General features: G+C 41.8%; 1 protein-coding gene and 1 non-coding gene across 2 annotated transcripts in view; one reads left to right on the top strand and one right to left on the bottom strand.

Moving 5' to 3' along the window:
- CHST8 (carbohydrate sulfotransferase 8) overlaps window positions 1–17,503 on the bottom strand; it is a 1,469,505-nt gene that overhangs the window by 931,403 nt on the left and 520,599 nt on the right. The window lies entirely within an intron of this gene.
- On the top strand, window positions 12,167–12,273 carry LOC138565210 (U6 spliceosomal RNA). The gene has a single exon (XR_011301112.1). It is a non-coding gene; the product is annotated as a U6 spliceosomal RNA (small nuclear RNA).

Here is a 17,503-nt window from a genome sequence, read left to right as displayed (position 1 = left end):
ACTGGTGTTTGTGTATGTCAGAATCAATAAAGAGTGGATGTATGGTTCTTGTGTGCCTCTTCCTCATCCCAGTACCTGACTGGTATTTACGGGGAGAAGATCTAGGTAAAAGATGGGGAAGGGATTGGTAATAACCTACAAAAGCCCTGGGGATATTAGATTAATTAGAAAACGGAAATGGGTATACTGCGTCACACCCAAGGGTGCCTCATCCCCACTTCCACAGTATCCTACACCCAGGTGATCCTCCCTCGAATATCCACCCCAGGGTCAGGATCCAATAGCAATATCCTTTCCCTGGCCACCTGGGAGGAGGATATGTTGGGGAAAGGAGTGAGGATGCCCTCATATTCCTCACACAGCCAACACTGATTTTTTAAAAACCAAACCTAAAGCCTACCTCTTCATCTGAGTTACCCACTTAACCTGCCAGTCATCTTCCTTCTAGCTAACATGTTTCCTTTTCCTCTGAACTGCCTGTGTCCTGCACTTTCTCTGCCTCCTCTCTAGCACTTCATCCATCATCATCACATCCCTAGCACAGTTGGCCATACCACCTACCAGCACTTAAAAATGTTTAATGTTTATTGTCCGTAATCTATGGCAGTCCACCCATGAATTGTCCGTGGTGACTGTTCCTGGTCAGAATGTCACTCAAACTTACCCCATTGTAAGAAGCTCACTGCTTCTCATCAAATCTGATTTCTTATCTATTATATGTTTTTTGTGATCAAAAGACCATGGTCCCTTCCTGTATAAAGAAATATAAATATATAAAACAAACAAAGAAAACACCTGCCGCAAGCAGGAGGACTGTACTCTGGGTCAGGGAATGCCGTGATGAACAGAAAAATGACCAAGCACAGATTGTGGGAACGATTTTATTGGCAAAAACAAAGCACAACATATGCAGAACACATAGGGGAAAAAAGGGTAACGTGTTTCATGCTCACGGAGCGCTTGGTCACAAACAAATATATATTCACCTACACACTCTTTAAATGTAATCAACCATTTTGTACTGCCACCCATTCAAGTATTGTTTAGATCACCCTATATATTCTAAATCCCTATTCATGAACATTCACTTGTATTTCATAGTTCTCCCAATGAGTGATAAGGAAGACATTTATTTTTAAATATGTACTTGTCAAGTTGGCTAGTTGGGATTCAAAAGCTCCCAGATTTTGTTGAAACTTATCATAGATCCTCAGAGAAACATTTTCTCATTAGCACAAAACAGTGAGTCACTTCATGAATCGTTACATCTATAATATTATCCAGATATATTCCACAACAGTTAGTTATCAAATACATACATACAGTCGCCACCAATAACAAATCATTCATTCTTTTATACAATCGACAAAATAAAAAATAAAAAGCAGTTTAAATTTCTTGTTATAGCAAACATTTGTCCAGATCACCACTGATATTACATCCCATTAGCAATTCCAATATCACAAACTTCACCTTTGAGAATGAATGTTTAAAATTCCAAACAGTGCCTTACAATTTGTGATTTCAAATGTGATTTGATTTTTCTGGTCAGAACATTTTTGCTTTTCGTTTAGTTTTACCTATGTAGTGTAAACCACAGGTACACATAATCCCATATTTCACATTGCTAGAATGAAAGCAAACTGTCTTAACCAAACCTTTTTTTCAAGTTTATGGGTGCGATATGAAATCACCTTCAATAATATTACTATAATTTTGGCAATTAAGGGAAGGACATTTACCTTTATTCTGAGTGTTATTTTCTGCGGGAACTTATTCACATCAGCTCTTACTAACAAATCCCCATTGTAATGCCACTGGACCAAGTGGCGGTAACAGTAAACGATTTTGGTGGTAAATTGGCCGATTTAAAGCCAATTTACTGCCAAACTCATAATTAGGCCCATCATTTCCCCTAAAGATGGACCTTGAGTACTAAACACATTGAGAATATAACATTTATATGTTAACATCAACATTCATCAATTCAAAACTGAATTGAATTACATAAACACATATACACATTGATAATGAACCTTCACATTTACTTGGTATGAAATAAACAATGTTAACGAACTGGGTGCACCGCTGGTACCTACAAATGCACCACATTCCTGAGAAAGCTTGCCCTAGCGTTGAAATTACTCTGTATAAATACCATGTATTGTCAAAACGGGATTTTCAAAATATATGCAAACACAGAGAAATAAAGGTTTGTCTAAAATAGAATGTAGATATTCCCCAAAAAGGCTAGCTAAGGATAACAACTACTTTTTGGTCGCTCTTTCTAATAATTGAATCTTGATCTGTGATCCTGATAACAGCTCTTGTAAATATAAAAAGTACAGTATGATTACAAATGAATAGGTCAAATTTCCAGAAATTAAAAAGAATCTAAGGGTTTGGACAATAGAAAGCTCATTCACATCCATCTTCAGGGAATAAAGGCTTAGATCAGCATTTTGTTTCAGAAGAAGATAAGTAATAAAGTTAGAAGAGTGGACCTTTGAATATAGTCTGGTAGAAACATGCTAAGAATGTGAGTGACCGTTCAGGAGTTTTGTCATTTTACCCTTTGGGATCCATCATTCCAGGTCGAAGACGGCATAGCCTTGAGATCACATTTATGATTGTATCAAGTTGTGCTTGAAATGTCCTCTTCGTCAGTAGGTTAGTAATTTACTAAAGCAGAGTGTTATTAGACAAATGCAAAGGCAAATGCATGGATGACACTAGAAAAGTGTGCAAACATATTTATTTTCTGCTAAAATGACAGAAGGTCGACCTGGTCGCCTGTAAACTAAATTACGTTTTTTTTTATTTAAATGACAGAAGGTCCACACGAAATAATCTTGGCCATGTTCTTTAAGTCCCGTGAGGGCAAGGCACTGAAAATGCTGCTCTCTGCATGCAGTATATGACACAGGAGACAGCCGCTGATGGAGGGATGTTTGACTCTGGTCCTCTTCCTGGTTGCATTCAGAGAATTGTCTACTTCCCCAGCAATGGTATGTCAGCAGCTATCACTTAAAAAAAAAATAGTTACACTTTTTTTGGTGCGCCCCATGTTAAATGTAAATATCTACACACTTATTTATTCATGCACCACACATTTTCAAACATTCACATTTAGTCAGTATAACTGTTGTTATTTTTGGGAATATTCCTTTAATTTGATCTCCCATGTTGCAAACGACCATAAATGTCATGCTAGAAAAGACGCATGATATCCCAAAGCCTGTGAATGCTGCAATATAAACCATGAATAGCACCATCATATTTGATAGTGTACCACAAACCACTTTCCACTACAAACTATCGGAACATATACAGCGAAAGCTAAAGCTGGACAACAATCCGTGTGTTTGTTGACTATGAAAGCGTCTGCTGAGAAGCCACATCTAATTGTTCTCTTATCATGATCACATACTGACAGACAATCCAAGTACGACCAAACAATGTCATCAAATGTAACCTCTTGCCCTCAAGAGTCCTCTGAAAACCATTAATACTTTGATAAAGTGCAATGGTGCATACACCCCCTGGGAGGAAAGTAGGTCCTCCTAACATTTAAATACTAACTGAGCCCTGTGGTTTTTTTAATGTTATCAGAGGTTCCCCATTTCTCTTCACAACAATGTTTCTTCTGCAATGGAAATATGAATGTCTTCTGAGCGTGTAAACTGGCCTGGTATAGGCACAAAAAGCAAAGCAATATTTCTCATTTGCAGAACCCATGAATCTATTGTTATGTTTTACATTCATTCACAGCCCAGGCCAGAAATCAAGGGTGCAGTTTCCATCTTCTTTTGACAAACTTCAAAGCAACAGATGCATTAGAAACTTGACTTCTTCTAGCTCGGGATGGGACAAGTCCTTCTTTGTTCCTCACAGCTCTTCAACAATGGGTGAACAATTCTGGTGAAGCTGATCAAAGTAAAAAGGTTCAATGTTCAATAGCCAGAAAATACTCCGGCCTGCAAATAACCACTCTAAATACTCTGTCCATCATGGATTTAGCATCTTTTCAAAGCTGGTACAAGTGATATTACGGCGACACATTTCATTTCCAAATCAATTACTGAGTAAGAGTCTATGTTCTAATACAAGGTTGCCCTTATGCCATTACATTTAATATTGGAATCAAAAGGGAGCATTATATAGTTGAGGCTTTGCATGCCTTAAGAATACCTGAAGGTAGGAGGGGTGTGCATATAGAATGAGCCTGGACTCCACAGTTCTACCAGTACACATATGTATCCAAATATACGAACACGTGTACCATCCCACACAACACATTTCCAAACCCTCACATTTTGTCACTCTTTCTTTGACTGGATATCCCCAAAGGAAAAGGGCAACAGTTGTTCCGTGCTGCAGAGATGGGTGCTTGTTGAAGACTTTAATGCAGCAATATATATCTCAAGTAATATTATATTTCATTGTTGCAGGTTCCCAAAAACCAATTACTCAAAGTAAACTGAGCATAATGGCCATGTGTGGGATCCTCCGCCTGGAAAGTACTGCAATTACATTTCAGCTGAGGGTATTTCTCTATACTGGGGTTGAGGATACCACCTGATGTTATGAGATGTTAGGATTTCATTGATGGAAGCTCCTATATCGAAAGTACAGTTTCATAAAAGTCGAAACAATGCAACTACATTTAGAATAGAAAGATGCACACTGAGATACATTAAAAAATATTGTGCTTACTAAAAGCTAGGCCATGTCCAATAAAGGCATGAATAAAATGAGCCACAAGGAATATAACACAAAAGCATTTTGGTCTTGTTTAATGTTCTAACATGACATAATCTAACTCTAGGACAAAGATACATTCTTAAATTATAGAAAATGGGGGAAAAATGGGTTAATTCATCCACTGTACTCCAGTCATAACAGAATGGAGTTGAAGCCTCCTTCTTGCTAGGATTCCATCCAGCCCCTACAGAGGGCAGTGGTAATCAATTAGCTCTAAAATCAAATGAAAAAACCCTCTTGTGTAAGTTTGCACACCAGTTGTATAGTTTTCCCAACAAAATGAGCAACAGTGCTAAAAGAAATGTTGAACCGTGGGCTTTACTTACTCAGAGCCTCGACGAGCCAGGTCCTATCACTGTACAAAATCAACTTTTAATTGGTGCATTTCAGCTGCCCCTTCCCCAAAGGGTTTGATGAATGGTTTGCTTAATCACTGAAAAAATTATGTGTTTTATTGATTGCAGCCAAGGACTGCGCCTGCCTACCTCTGAGGTCAGTGCGTTCGATGGAAATCACTCTCCCTTTTGCGCCACCATCTTGCCCATAAATTTAGAGTTTTAAAGCTCAGAGTGTCCGAGATAAAGCCCCAACCAGCTTCCCAATGCAACAAATGAGTGGGAGAATCACCCCTACACTGCAAAAAGACAGTGCAGGAAATCATTCTCTTACTGTTGGATCAGGGATCGGTTCTAAAGAAGAATATTCCCCTACTTCAGCCCCGTAGTTGACAATTGGCACAGCTCTGGCAGTGTAAATCGGACAAAGAGTGTCCAGAGTTCACCCACCCACATTCCTACTAAATCTCAGTACTACACCGTTGACTTCTGCACATTTCTTGTTGGAGTTGAATTACTGAGAACACTAGGCCAAGTTGTTCTTAATCACAGGTTGCCATAAAATCTACAGAGACCAGACGTTATAATGCTGTAGTCAGACAAGCAAAGAAAACCTCATTTGCATAAACCAAGGCACAGATCATTCCTCCCTGAGCACCTCGGGGTGTCTGAAGTGGTAGCACGTTATCTCGGAGAATTGGGAAAAGATTAAGATTAAAGATTAAACAGGGGTGCCAAACACAACCCTATCTAACCCCTCACATTGATTCAAATGCTGAGGACAGCTCACCCGTACAAACTATGCACACCTTTGCAGCAAGACTTTCCTGCAAGGACACCAGAATGGAGAGTAACCGTCTGGGAAGGCTGATATTCGATAGAAACGCCCAACGTTTCCTGTGACTGACGGTTTCAAATGCCGAGCTAATGTCCATGTAGCCCAGGTATAAAGGAGTTCCATACCTGAGCACACATTTTTACACAATCAGCCTTAAGTTCAATCCATGCTCAACAGTCCCAACTCCTTTTTGAAAGCCATACTGCTGCTCAGCAAAGATTGTAGCGAACTTCACCCATTCATGCAGTCTAGTGAAAACTAATCTCCCAAGCCATTTCACTAAAGAGTCAATCAAGGAGATAGCAACATGCATCTGCCCTGTCCCCCTTCTGGAAAAAAGGTATAGCCTGCCTCCAGCTCAGCAGAAAAGATCATCTCTACTAATTGCTTTAAAAAGCTGGGTAAATACCAGAACCCAGATTGGCAGGTTCATCTTAAAAATGTCCAATTGTACCATGCCCACCCTAAGGGCTTCGTCATTGGCTAGAGACAGCAAGGCTTATCGCACTTCTGGACAAGTAAACACAATAATATCCTCTGTCCTAGCCATAGTTCACATGGCCGGCGGGTTGGTCAAGGAATGGCACAGCAAATTTGGGAGATTATACAAAGAAGGAAAAGCTTTCCCCCAGGTTTCAGGTGAAATAAAATGTACATAATTCCAATGTATACCATAGAACCCCTGTGCTACGATCTTCCAGAATAACCTACTATTTCTGCTGCTGCAGGCAGCGCCCTCAAGCTCATTCCACAGCCCACATTTCCATCGAACTTTACCCTCAGTCAGACCTTTCTTATATTTTAGACTGGCTGTCCTAATCGCCCCTATATCTCCATGACAATGTATTACTGCTGGGGCAAGGGCAGCCGTTAGCATCTTGCATTCTTTTGTATACCAGCCAATGTTGTAAGCCCTATGAGTGGTGTTATGGCAACTCCTCCTTGAAACCTGCCTAGCCATTGCCATGAGATTATCAAATAAGCATTGTGTACGATTGCAGACAATGTCAGATGTGAGGCAGGCTTCAATGGTAGGTAGAGCATGAGAAATCAAAAGACACAGGCACACCCCTAGTAGCATTCCGTTCTATTATCTGTATTGCGAGACCGTATCAAGTACCTGGATGCCTGTTGAGATTCTCAAAGTCTCCCAGCTGAACGTTCAGTGGCAGAATTAGAGGATCATGATCGCTCTCTGGTTGGCACTCTATCCAAAAATCGGATATAAAATGCTAATCCTGCACCAGAAGCATAAAATAGTCTATTATCGAAAAGTACTGAACATTTCAAAAGGTAAAGGACTCTGGGCGATCAGAGAGGGAAACCTCCCGTTCATAGTCTGAAGGCCTAATTCAAATAGAAATGGTAGCAGAAGCCTACCAGCCTGCTCATCCTAGGGTCCTTAACTATTGGTTGCAAAATATTGTATGCTTGACCTTCTTCATCAAAAGCAGAACCTAGTCAAACGCAGTCACCCAGCATCAAGTTAAAATCCCCCCAAAATGATAAAAGAGGATTGATTGTGGTTAGGTGACCAAGCATTGGCGAAATATTTCCCAATAACATTTACTAATTCCAGTATATCATCCCCAGCGCATACCCATGGAGTGCATTATAACAATTTAAAATACAAGAAATTCCATCATTAGGAATGTAAAAGCCGACAGCCAAAAGGGCACAACTTGGATATAGCTTAGAGCCGGAAGATGAAAGATGATCGGCGACCACAATCACCAAACCTCCAGAGTTTCTTCGCTTCCAATTTTTATTTTTTTGCGGCAGAGAATAAAGTGGTAAAACCATTCACAGACAGCAGACAGGCTGACCAGCTTCCTTTTAACAGCCTAATGTCAAACCTGGCTGAGAACACTTACAAGCCTGGGTCATGCAGTTGTCTTTACAAGCCAGCAATGTTCCAGGATAGAATTAATAAACTAGACCTAAATGTAGTAGTGGCCAAATAGCCGGCTTTTAAAGTTGTCCCGTAGACTTGTAAACAGGATCTTTGGCCTGAGCTGAAAGCTGCATCTTGGTGAGGTTCAAGAAAAGTCTTTCCAGAATGCTCGGATTTAGGCCCATAATATTTTCTGAGATAAGAGTACGAGGTAGATCGATAGATTGTGAATTGCAATTAGCTTCAGGCAAGCTGCCACTCATCAGCTGCTCAGCAGCTTTTGGGGATACCAGTTTGTGTGAAGTTGGCAATGCAGAGACTCAGTGTTCAAATAAATCTCAATACCAACATCTGAGAACACCTAAATTGCAGTAAGTAGAATACTGAAATCCCCACTGTACATACAGTCTGACAGGATCTGGAGTAGTGCCAGCGTTTTGTTAGCATTCCCCACAATTCCTAGGTTATCTGACATGGCATGTGCCAAGGCCATTCAATATGCATTCTTATTGCCATGGAAACATCCCTTATAGGTACACATCAGGTTGTTCTGCCTCCATCCAGGCTTAAATGTTTCCTGTTTCCCTAGATTTTGCTGCTGTTGGCAGAGTAGTGAATGGAGATTGGGTAAACTAGGCTGTAAAATGGTAACGTTGAGTCCTGATGGGCATTGATGGAACAGTGTGGACGTGTGAGTAAGGTATCTAGAGACCCCTTGCTCGTACTAAGGGTGTTTTTTGGGGGAAACAGCAGAGGGGAACGGGCAGCAGTTTGTGTGCATGCACCTTGACCACCAAATGACAAATCTTGGAATGTTAGTTGGACTTGAATAAACAATACTAATCATACATTGTCCCTTGTCAATGCCAACCTTTCCTTTGGCACTTTATGGCTTAACGTTTGTTGAAAAATCACAGAAGGATTTCCCCAGGTGGTGCTCGAGGTAGGTTAATTGATAGCGTATGTTTTATGGACTGAGGATATCGGTGTATCTTCCTTGTGTTTCGATGTGTCACTCAGTCATTCCTACCTGGAAACATGTGTCCCTTACATTAGAACCTTGTCAGTTTTGTCAAGACCTTTATGGAATAACACATGTAGAGGAGTACAGGCTCAACTTCAAAGTGAGTCAGTCCACCAAGTCTTTCATATTCTCCAGATTAATTTCAGGAAATAGTAAACCTTGATCTGTGCTCGTTATGAGATTCATGAAATAGATTAAACTATGTGGATAAAGAGTTCTACCAAACAGTTTTCCTAGGAATAGCCATCTGCTGGTAAAAGGAATCTCCTACCCCACTACCTCCCATTTTGGGAATTGAGGAAAGGTACCTTGGGAAATGGCGGCTTCCAATAACTCCTCCTTCTAGTGTGGAGCAAAGGTGCATTCTTGGCCCCTGGAAAAATTGTTGTTCAACGGTTAAGGAAACAGACATAGCTTTTGAGAACTGTTTGCAGCTGGAGCTAAAAATTAGCTTTACGCAGTCACCTCCTGTGGTTTAATCCTGAGAGGATTATACCTTCTTTTGAAGCATTTATAGGCTGAGAAACACACGTTTCGTTTGTATGAAGAAAATGCAGTACTTTAAGCTGATTCCTAATTATGTGTTTCAAACCTCTCACTTCAATACACCTTTTAAAATAATACCATAATGTGTGAGAAAGGGTTTGGCACCATGTTAGTCCAGTTGTAAAATCAAGCAAAATGCACTTTTTTATACCTTTTATTTGACTAACAACATATTGTGCTCAGATGATGGTTCCATAAGCTTTCACCATCTGAGCAAAATATTTTGCTAGTCCAATAAAAAGGTATAAAAACCTGGATTTGGCTTGAAAATAACATCAGTAATTTGAGGAACTTAGCAGGGCTGACAATATGGCTGCCTAGGCCTAACTTAATGATTAAATGTGAAAAGATTTTGTCTTCTTTTTTTGTTAAATGTATCTCTCAAAATGTGTGCTGTTTGCAACCCATTGTATTCCCTGCTTTCATGATTTTTATGGACTTTTAGATAAGGCAGCAATTTCAGATTCACATCCTGCTCCTTCAGCCAATGAAGATTAAATGTTCCTTTTTTCTTTTTTTCCCCTTCAATTTGGAAATGATCTGTGCAGTGGCTTTCTTTTACTAATCTGTTTACTCTGCAACATCTGATGAAGAAGTCTGTGGGACTTCGAAAGCTAATGCTTTCTTCCATCTTTGCTTAGCATTTTCAATCAGACTGATCAAAGGCATCAAAATATGCATCGTGTTTCATTATAAAACGATGCAATAAACATGTTCAGGAGCTTTCCACTCTTTCCTATGAAAACTATGGAAAACCTTTATAAGGGGCCTACTCACAAATAACCACAAATAGTAAACCAATGATGATTGATCGTCTTTGCGTCTCTGCTTTCAGCCTTTCCATGAGGTCAGTGAAAATGGTAACAATAGGTGATATTTGCAAATCTTGACAATATTTTGCTGCCTGGCAGATCATGGGTTATACATTATTTACCACAGGAGCCAATATCGCTTGATTAGGAGGTTAAATACCACCCAAAAATATCTGCCAATGCGTGTCTCCAACTACAAGGTGTAAGTACCAATTGCAAACCTCGCTAAATCTTTTAAATGCATATTTTCCTGTAAATGAGGGATACCCTAGTCTAGCTACACAAAGTGATGAACAGGAGCAGCACTAGTGATCCTTCTGTAGACTACTGAAAATGGTAATTTAGCAGGCCGGTCTGCTACTGTACCCTATCAAGTTCCATCCCCAAAACGAGGGTGCAAATGGATATAAGTTTAAATAGAGGAATAATGCATGTGGTTTCTGAAATATTGCATTGGGCCTCTCAGGATATCTGCATCAGTTACTGCTGTAACTGAGGTAGTCTTGTCGGATGGACATACCCCATTGCCTCATACAGTAATTAAGCAATATGACCCGAGCGGCGGGGGCATTACCAACTCAGGTAATGCCCTGGGGCCCATTCGCTCGGGCCTTAAGGAAGGCCCCGGGGCATTACCTGAGTCGGTAATGCCCCCGCTGTGAGGGTCATATTGCTATTAGTACCCCGGCCCGCAATATATGCGTGACCGGGGCACTAAAAGCATTTATTTCTGTCCCGAAAAGCCGCAGCGTTTCGGGACAGAAAAAAAACAAAACACCAAGAAAATTGCCGCCGGGAAAGGGAAAACAGGAGTCTGTTTTCTCTTTCCATGGCGGCCTGGAACACAAGTGCTCCCAGCGCGTCCACTCTCGAAAAAAAAGAAGCAGAAGGTAAGTGGGGTTGGGAGGGCGGTGGGGGGTAGAGAGAAAAAAAAAATGTACCTGCATCCCCGGCAGGGGACGATGGAAGCCTCCAGCTGTGTGGAGGCGTGGAGTCTCCACACTGCTGGAGGCTGCCATCGTCCCCCACCAGGGATGCAGGAGCAAGAAGGTATGTGGGGCGGGGTAGGGAGGAGGGAGGGAAGGGGGAGAAAAAAAAAAGCTTACCTGAGTCCCCAGCGGGGGGCGAAGGCAGCCTCTCAGCCGTGGGGAGGCTCGGAGCGGGGATGGCCCCGCTTCGAGCCTCCTCATTGGCTAAGGAGCTACCACGCCCCCCCCACCGAGGACAAGGCTGCTGGAATCCGGCCGAGAATCGAAGGATTCTGGCCGGGTAAGGACCCGGCGAGAGCCAATCAGAATGCGTGTTGCATTCTGCTTGACTCTCGCCGGGTACTAATGGTAATTACGGCATGCATTAATCTGAGCAGGAATTCTGCCCAATGATTAAAGAGGGCCATGTAGCATTTCTTCTTTCCTCGTTTTCAGAACGTCTGAGATCACATTTTGTCATGAGGCCCAAGAAGGGACTGCCGAAGAAACCAGCATCAAAACCCTACCTATTTGAGTCGTCCTAGTGTGCACAGTGGGACATTTGGATATAAGCAACACTTTGATTCTTGTAAATTTCCATTCACTTTCCAGACATTGCATACAAATATTCTTGCTTTAATAACCATCAGGGATTCCTTAATTTGGTGAGGACAGCCACCACATGAAAATGCTGTTCACGAATGCTGCAAAAGTACAAATGTCACTCAAGCCTGCAATATACCATGTGCATCACTCACCGGGCCCTCCACACCACCGGCCTGGAATTCCTCCAAGACAAAGTCACTCGCTACCACCCTTGAAGGATACTCATATCTGGCACAGTATCTCTCCTAGCTGCTCCACATTACAACTCCACCAGACTACGTGGATCCTCCATCTCGGTCCAAGCACTGATCATCTGGAACTCTCTACCCCAACACATCAAAATTAATGACAATCACTTAGCATTCAAAAAGGACCTCAAGTGCTCACTTCGGCAGCACATACACTAAAATTGGAACGATACAGAGAAGATTAGCATGGCTCCTGCGCAAGGATGACACGCACATTCGTGAAGCGTTCCCTAGAAAGAAAGAAAGAAATAACAAAAAAGACCTCAAAACCTGGCTGTTCCCTCTACCCCCAAACTCCTTCACTAACAGATGATCATACATCACCCCACACCCCACATTCCACTGGGCCCCTCTCCCACTGCTCTGAATTTCGCTCCAGGGAGACCACGACTAGTGCGACCAGCCAATTGCATTGGACCAAGAAAAAAGACATTGAAGCCGAACTCCATCAAAGTTTACAGTATGTATACCCTGTACCACATCTGTGGACACAAGCGGCAGGCATGGCCACCCATCCATGCACCTCAGAATGCAGCGATGGCTATGCTTTTCCGGTCTAGCATCACACACAGTTGTCCACACTGAAACCCCTGACATACCTTAACACCTCTGGCATTAGGAAACAGTGACAACCTACGAGAAAATGTTGGTCTAGCTGGGCACACATCGACTCTCTGGCACTAGCATTCTATCCTAAACCACCAACAGCACCCACCCACGTGCCTGACCTCCGTGCTGCTTACTGGAGCTTAGGCAGCCCACATAATCCTAACCTGGCAAAATGCACACCTGCATCTTTAATGTAACTCTTAGAACCTCCCACACATGGACTATGGTCACTGAGGGTTCCAACCACAAAGTGCATTGAGGCCATACAAACGGGGAAAGGGTACTATAAAAATGACAAATACAATACGCTTAACGAAAAGTAAATTAGGAGCAATACACAGTCTTCACGCAAAACCTAGTTTTATTTCATTTGTGTTCCTGATCGTGACAGTGCTGTGTACATTTTGCTTCCACAATTAAACATTGTCTAACTTTGCAATGTGGAGTAATTGAGCAGAATGACATCTGTTAGCCACAGCGCCGTTAAACTGCTACACGCTGGCAGCAGACACAGTGTAAAACAAGGTTGTATATATTATCTGCAGTATTTATCTTGAGAAAAACACACAGAGGGCTCAATTTTCCCTTTGGTAAAAAGTACTTTGAAATGTACGGATCTGTATGTCACTGTAAAATGCAGAACCATGAGCACGCTTGATACATACATGTGCATATTGTAGAAGAGCAGGAGTCGTTACCCCGCGGGAGAAATGGAAGCATCTTTAACTCTATGTTGCGTTTGCAGGGCAATGCTTTCGCAGGTCACCTGGCCGCCACTCGAAGGAAACATTTTTCACAAATGTCGAGATGGATTTTCTTAGAGGATGCTCCTGAGCATACCAGAGTTATACCTGCCTCCTTATGCCCGATAAAAAAAATAAAAATAAAAAAAAACAACAGGATTCCTGGAGCATCGCAGAGATGTTCGTGTGCAAATGTGATACTCAATTATTTGCTCTGGGGCATTGCAGAGATGATCCCGGCAGCCCCAGATTTGCTCCCATTACAGGCACTCTTGAGGTACAAATCTGAGATGCTCACGATCAACTCTGAAGTTGATCGGGAGTAAATCTTTGAGAAAAACTAGAAAACCTGTCTGAGTGTTGCTTGTCAATCGTTTTCACTCATCAGTCTGACAGTTATCTCAATTCCAGTCCCGGTATTGCTGTTACAGGCCCGACTCCAGACTCCACGTGTGGGCCTGGGTGTCAAACACATGTTGCTTGGTGTTGTCTTGTTCACAAGACGAGTGCATTGCCATAGGGCATTCAGGAATAATGAGCTTTATGATATTCTAAGTCCAGTATAGTAAGTGGTATTTTCGAAAAATGCAGTATTCAAAATACCACGTTTTACCTTTACAGCCATACTCATAATGAGGTCCTCTGGGGGTTAAAGGGCCTCCACTTTTCAACACAACATGAGCTATCCCAAGAAAGACCTTACAAACTCCTCATGCGTACTGGGGTAAAGTTAAAATATGTATTATTTTATATACCACTTGTCGTTTATTATCACCTAGTTATGAGTTGGAATCACATGAAATCTTTAGCATATGGGGTAAGTAGAAAGTTCTGCATGAGGTCAATACGCCTGTTTAACCCATGCATATTTTCTTCATGAACCTCTTGCAGTAAATATCGCACAACATCTCATTCCATAATAAGGTGTTATTTATTTGTAAAAAGTAAGTATTTCAAATATCAAATTTTTACTATTACCTCCATTCTCATAATGAGTGTACATTTCCAATATTCCAGCCAAACCATACTTTAATTAGACAAGGAAAAACACCAGCTGCAGTCAAGGGAGAACTGAACGCTGTGTGGTGGAGGAGGGCAGGTGTTCACTCAAATGTATTAATGTACAATAAAATAGTTGAACTCTAAAATGTGAACATTCAGTTACAACTATTGAAACACTCTGCATTTATGTCTGAATGAAGCTTACACTCGTATGGAAAGAGAGTGTGCACGCTGACCCATATATAAAACGCTTTTTCAGTTCTGTTCATGGCTATAAGTGCCAGAATACAATATAAAAACATCATATCTGCAGCATCTTCCCACCAACAGTCTGCCCTGGGGCTTCTAGTTCTGGCCATGCGGCAGTGCTCCAGGACAGTTCTTCTGAGCCATTGCCTGGACAAGTGCTGCTTGTGGTCTGTCTAGACCAGCCTTGCGTAGATGGTCTCCATTGGAAGTGAGGGGGCGTGGCTATGTATACTTCACATGTGCCAGATTAATGTTATAATATACCACATCTGAAATTTTAAGAGTCATCCTCAAGTGTTCCCTTTAACAGAGATACAAGTTCTATCAGATCCTGCTTCCCGCCCGATCCATGTTTTCATGGCCATCTCTAAAACTGGGTTTCCCTATAACAGGGGTCTGCAACCTCTGGCTCTCCAGATGTTTTGTCTTACGACTCCCAGGATTCCTCTGCATTGACTATGGTAGTTAGTGCAAAAGGGATTTGTAGTCCAGAACATCTGGAGAACCATAGGTTGCAGACCCATGCCCTACAGATCATTTCCACAATTGGTGCTGTGAGGAAGGCATGGTATCAAGCAATAGACACAGACACAATGGATACACATTTTTAAAACCTTTATTTACAAGTTTGATTGGGATGGTAGAATTCCTAAATGTCCCCAAATCTAAAATTGGAGTAATCTCGACTATTGAACAATAACACATGCGTGCAAGTCGGTCTGGTCAAAATAAAAAGGCCTATGCTATGCAAACCTAACCTTGCCCCCTTCTCAAGATACAAAATATGTTCAGGGTATACAAAAAGCAAAATAGTGTCTCCAAAAGAAATGTCAGAATAGCTTCCACACCAACTCGCTTCCCCAGGTTCAGCCGCAAAGGGTCTAGAGAGTCTCTTAAACAAAGGATAGGTGGATGGCACAGTTCTATCAGTCTTGCTCACTTTATCTTACTGGTACAGTTCAACAGTTCAATCTTGGGCTTTCAACATCTGATAGTTCAATCACTTCATTAGACTTCATCCGCCTTGCCAGCAATACTCAGTTCACATGCTTACAATTTCTCACAGTTCTGCACAAACTTCCCTCTGCCTTGCTCAAGCCTGTTTTATTCTTCGTGACGGTTCCCTCCCCCACGTTTTAACGAAGATAACTTTCACTGTCGGAGACTTTAAAAAAACTGCAAAGAATTTACATAGACCGCTGCATGACCACTTTGACCTCTCTTTCAATATTCCTTCAATTCACAGTCCATACTCATCTTGTGACACCAACACTTCTTCGTACTTATAATTCTCACTCTTTAGTCTGGCCTCTTGGCCTGTTCATATGTTCGTGTGTAACACCAATACCTCTTGGTATTTCTTTCCCCCAATGCCTCTTGGCAGTTCTAGTTCTTATTCTCTTTTTCCAAAGTTCATATTCAACACCAATACTTCTTGGGATTTCTTTCCCCCCCCAACGCTTCTTGTTACTTGTAGTTCTTATATTTTACTTTTGCCCCTGTGACATATTTGACAATTCACATTTACTTTTCCTCTTATTCAACTTTCTTTCCTTTGATCTCCGCTTGTAATCTCTTAAAAAAGTTCATAACATTTCACAGAGACTTTTGAATGTGCGACTTCCTCTCGCAGGACCACTCTGCTACTTTTTATCCTTTTCTTTTAACAATTGTTTTATTCATACACGTTTTATCGGCACACACACAACATTCAAATCACAGTCACTTTCCCTTTAACATCAACCAGACTTGTGTTGCCCTCGATAACTCACTGGTTGTGTTAAATTAAATTCTTTAATCTATTTTCCACAATTCAAGGCCATTACCAAAGCCTCCTCTGCTCCTACCCAACTCTGACATTCACCGAGAGTGTCCCGGGCCATTTCCTGGCACCTTAAAGGTTTCTTTCGTATGCTCGCTCGGCTCTGCTTTTCGAACACTCATGGCTTCCCGAAACCTTGGAAATGTTGCCTGGCTTTCTCTCGATCCTCTCAACTGTTGATCAGCCCGTTGGCCTTCCATCTCCCACAACATGGTTTGCATCAACCTCCGAAGGGCTTTTCCTTCTCATACCCAGCCTCGCTCAAAAAGTGCCTGTGCGTGGCACCTTTTATTTTCACAGGGAGTCTTAATAAGCGTCAGGTGTACATTATTAGAGCTACGTGCCTGACTCTGCCTGGCCTCATTACAGGGACAGGGCCAATGAAAGTCAGGGGAGGTAATCCTCCTGACTTCATTCCTCATCTTCCTCGGTCCAGTACTTTTGTCAAGACAAAGTGGGGAGGAATTATGGGAGTTGTAGTTTCCAATAAGATAAACTGGGTTAGGTGTTGGAAGGGTTGTAGGAAAAGGGGGATACCATGTCTCATCATTGGGTGCTTCTCCCCAAGGACCTCCTGCCCAGGTGATCCTCACTCGCTTTTCCACCTTCAGGGTCAGGATCCAAAAGCAATGGCCTTTCCCTGGCCACCTGATTATGGGATCCCTCGGGTCTAGGTTGTGAAACAACCTCCGGTTTTTAACAGTCCATACGGAGCTGGTAGTGTGCTGACTGACAAATTCATTCCCCATCCTTTTCTTTTATTTGTAGCAGGTAGTTTTTAAATATTTCTGATGGCATCACAATTGTGCTGTCTGTTATTCCACAACATGATTATTTCAGCACCTTAATTAGATCTCATTATTTCTGCTTAGGCTGCTGCCATGTTGGATACCATGAAATGGCCATTGGGTCAGTGCTCCTGATCACTTTAACATAAATCAACAAAAAACACCCATTACATGTATGATCTGCAGTGCTCTAAATCAAATACACTGGACATGGTATCAGGCACTATCAGTAGAGAGCAGTGAGACGACTGCAAA

This window comes from Ambystoma mexicanum, chromosome 1q (genome assembly GCF_040938575.1).
Source record: "Ambystoma mexicanum isolate Mex_15411 chromosome 1q, UKY_AmexF1_1, whole genome shotgun sequence".
Classification (NCBI taxonomy): domain Eukaryota; kingdom Metazoa; phylum Chordata; class Amphibia; order Caudata; family Ambystomatidae; genus Ambystoma; species Ambystoma mexicanum.
This window is presented reverse-complemented; position numbering and strand designations above follow the sequence as displayed.